We start from the raw sequence: 4,407 nt of genomic DNA, 5'->3' as shown, positions 1-4,407 counted from the left end.
TCACAACAGTAGACTTTTAATGAATTTACTAAATTTATTTATGAATTTTGAACCAATTTTAAGCATTTATTCTAAGTAAAAAAAATAAAAAACTCATTGTTTAATTGTGGTTTTCAACTCAATTCTAATAAATGTATTGCAAAAATTAACTGGACACCCAATATTATTTGTAGAAATTATTTTGCACATTCCTGTTATGATCAGAAAAACAATTTAAGTACTTTTTAAAACTAAAGTATTTAATATAAAACTGTCAATTTTATGTAACTAAAATATAGAACACTTATTTCACTTATTAAAATACACAATGTGACAGAAATTTAATATTAAAAATAATACATGTAGAATTATATAACGTTTATAAGATCACATAAACATATACAAACAACAAATTTTAATCCAGGCTATGGCATTAAAATTTTTAGATTTAATTTTCTCAGTGTATATCTACATGTAGTTTCTTATTTCTCTCTCTAGACTCTATTTGAGATAAATTTCTTAGTAGAAATACATAATATTCTAATTTTATTTTAAATGTGCTCATTAGAATTTGTGCAGTTTAGTTATAAGATTTTAAACTCTGATAACCAACTTTTAAGTTTCTCACCAATACCCTTCTTCATCTTTTCTCATTAACATTTCTGTTTTGTTTTACAATTTTGCATGTCTTTGAATGTCCTGTACATACATATTATAAAGTTTTCAGAAGATTATTCAATCAAATCATTGTCATAAGGGGGTAGTTTTAAAAATGTATTTCTGTATTTGTCTATACTTCTTCACTCATAATTTCTTAGTATACTTTAGGATATTAGTTTAAACTCTCAACTTATATGACAGCCTCTCTCTCTCTACTTTGCTCTCTCTTTCTCTTAGAGGAGTTAGAAGTTACTTGCTGATGTGGTCATGCATGGGATGTTACAGAGCCAGCCACAGAAATAATTGACAACTGAACCCAGTTCCTGTTTATAAGGTAAGACCTGCTCTTCCATTTTTCTTATTCTGTTTTCTAGAGTCTGTGGAGACTTCATTATTTGGGAAGAATTTTTCAGAACTTTAATTTGTATCATGAGAATGAGTTGGCAGGGAGAGTACGAGTCCCTGGATTGAAGCATCGGTTAGCCATGTGCAGAGCTCCTCAGAGGCACAACCCCAGCTGAAAGTTTCAGCTCTGGAGAAGGGCAGACCCATGGCTTTATCCAGAATCGATTTCCAATAAAATAGAAATATAAATTAGCTTGGATTTAGCACAGTTATACATTTATGTTACTTACTTTAAGAATTTGTTCCTTCACTTGGTAGACAATAGTCATTTATCAAAGCATAAACTCACTCATTTATCTTAATCTAGAAATAAATTTCTTTTGTAGTAAGGAGAAAGTTAAAAAAAGTTAGAGATCAAAAGATCATTTTGAGACTTATCTACCATCATATTATTATGAAGTTTCAGATGTAATTTATTTTATGAAGCAAGGAATCCACTATTTACTTGCTTTCTTTGATTGCGCAAGAACTAATTATGTAAATGGTCACAGATCTGAAAATAATTACTGTCAACACATTTTTCAGAACTGTCACTTTGACAACACTGTATCTAATGATATACTAAGTCAAAGGATTATAAAATATAATAACTACAAAGATTATATTTTGATAATGCCATGCATAATTATAATTGATACAGTCTTTCCATAGAATGTTATCCAAGTAAAATACATCCAAAGGTAATATAAAATTAATTTCAAAATAAATATTTTTTTATTGACATTAAAGTCTGTTTAGATAAGGAATTGCTTCAACTTCAAATATCAGGGAAACATAGCAACATTGGTTTAAATGTATTTATAGTTCTTTTTTTTTTTCAGTTTTAATTCAGAGGTATATGTGCAGGATGTGCAGATTTGTTACATAGGTCTAACGTATGTTATAGGGGTTTGTTGTACAGATTATTTTGTCACCCAGGTATTAAGCCTTGTATCCACTAGTTAGCTTCCCTGATCTCCCACCTCCAGTAGGCCCCAGTAGGCATTATTCCCCTTTATGTGTCCATGTATTCTCACAATTTACCTCCCTCTTATAAGTGAGAACACACAGTATTTGGTTTTCTGTTACTGCATTCGACTACTAAGGATAATGGTCTCCGGTATCGTCTATTTCCCTACAGAGGACATGAACTCATTCTTTTTTATGGCTGCACAGTATTCCATGGTGTAGGTGTACCACATTTACTTTATCTAGTCTATTATTGATCAACATTTAGGTTGATTCCATGTAAAATATTTGCTATTGTTAACAGTGCTGCAATCAACATATGCATGCATGTGTCTTTATAACAGAATGATTTATATGCCTTGAAGTCTATATCCAGTAATGGGATTGGTGGGTCACATGATGTTTCTTTTATTATTATTATTATTATACTTTAAGTTCTAAGGTACATGTATACAACTTGCAGGTTTGTTACATATGTATACATGTGCCATATTGGTGTGCTGCACCGATGAACTCATCATTTATATTAGGTATATCTCCTAATGCTATCCCTCCCACCTCCTTCCACTCCACAACAGGCCCAAGTTGTGATGTCCCCCTTCCTGTGTCCAAGTGTTCTCATTGTTCTATTCCCACCTGTGAGTGATAACATGCGGTGTTTGGTTTATTGTCCTTGCAATAGTTTGCTGAGAATGGTGGTTTCTAGGTTTATCCATGTCCCTACAAAGGACGTGAACTCATCTTTTTTTATGGCTGCATAGTATTCCATGGTGTATATGTGCCACATTTTCTTAATGCAGTCTTTCCTATTGTGAATAGTGCCACAATAAATATACGTATGCATGTGTTTTTATAGCAGCATAATTTATAATCCTTTGGGTATATACCCAGTAATGGGATGGCTGGGTCAAATAGTATTTCTAGTTCTAGATCCTTGAGGAACCACCACACTGTCTTCCACAATGGTTGAACTAGTTTACAGTCCCACCAACAGTGTAAAAGTGTTCCAATTTCTCCACATCCTCTCCAGCATCTGTTGTTTCCTGACTTTTTAATGATTGCCATTCTAACTGGTGTGAGATAGTATCTCATTGTGGTTTTGATTTCTTTCTTTAGGTCTTTGAGGAATCACCACAGAGTCTTCTGCAATGGTTAAACTAATTTGTACTCTCACCAACAGTGTAAGGGTGTTCCTTTTTCTCTACAACCTCACCAGCATCAGTTACTTTTTTACTTTTTAATATTAATCATTCTAACTGGTGTGAGTTGGTATCTCATTGTGGTTTTGATTTGCATTTCTCTAATGACCAGTGATATTGAGCTTTTTCCATATGATTATCAGCCACATGTATGTCTTCTTTTGAAAAGTGTCTTTTCATTTCCTTTGCCCATTTTTTAAGAGTTGCCTATTTTCTTGTAATTTTGTTTAAGATCTTTATAGATGCTGTATATTAGACCTTTGCCGGTTGTATAGTTTGCAAAATTGTTCTTACATTCTATAGGTTATCTGTTTATTCTGTTGATAACTTTATTTGCTGTGCAGAAGCTTTTTGGTTTAATTAGATCCCATTTGTCAATTTTTGCTTTTGTTGGCATTTATGGTTCTTAAGAATATTTACAGCATCTAGTGCTCAATTAAATAACAGTAAATACAGGTTTATTATTAGCTTTACTATTACTTTTGCTCTATACACCTTAGAATGTCATTTTCTTGTTTCTACTCATATGTGTGTGTGTGTGTATCTTCTAACGAGTTTGTCTTCTAATGTCAAAGTCAAGGTAGAGGGCAGAAATGAGGGCAAAAAAAACCTTTATTTTAAAAATTGTCTTGTTTGTCCCATTAATTAAGTATCAGCCGTTTCATTTTGTTTTAGAAGTCTTCAATTCTTACTTGCCAAAACTCAGTCAAATGTCTTTATTTGGCTATAAGTCAGACCATGATGATTTTACCATGTATCTGTAGCTGTTAAATGTAAAATAACTATGAGAATCAGATTTCTATCTAATTAAAATAGTTCTTCCAACTAGTCATTGTCACAGTTTGTGACTAGTTTGACAGGCTACTATCTTTTCTGTATAGCAACTACACATATTTGTTTAACATTAAACTATGCTTTTGTGATTTTTTACATATTTGAGAGATTGAAAAGAATATAAAATTTGCAGTGAGGCTTTATTGAGGAGATAATTCAAAGTAATAAAAATCTTCTAACAATCTTTCAAATTGATTGTCAATTAATGAGTTGTTATTCCTGAAAAATAATCAACAACTTAATTTTTTAAACATCACTGACCATATCTTATCAATGCTATCAATCAGATATTAAAATTCAACAGGTTAAATAAAATATAAAGCCATTGCTATATAAATATGAATTAAGGTAGCATTTCTGAGATAATTTTTTTAAAACTAAC

This window comes from Rhinopithecus bieti, unplaced genomic scaffold (assembly GCF_001698545.2).
Source record: "Rhinopithecus bieti isolate Rb0 unplaced genomic scaffold, ASM169854v2 scaffold_41901, whole genome shotgun sequence".
NCBI lineage: Eukaryota > Metazoa > Chordata > Mammalia > Primates > Cercopithecidae > Rhinopithecus > Rhinopithecus bieti.
Note: the sequence above shows the minus strand (reverse complement) of the source record.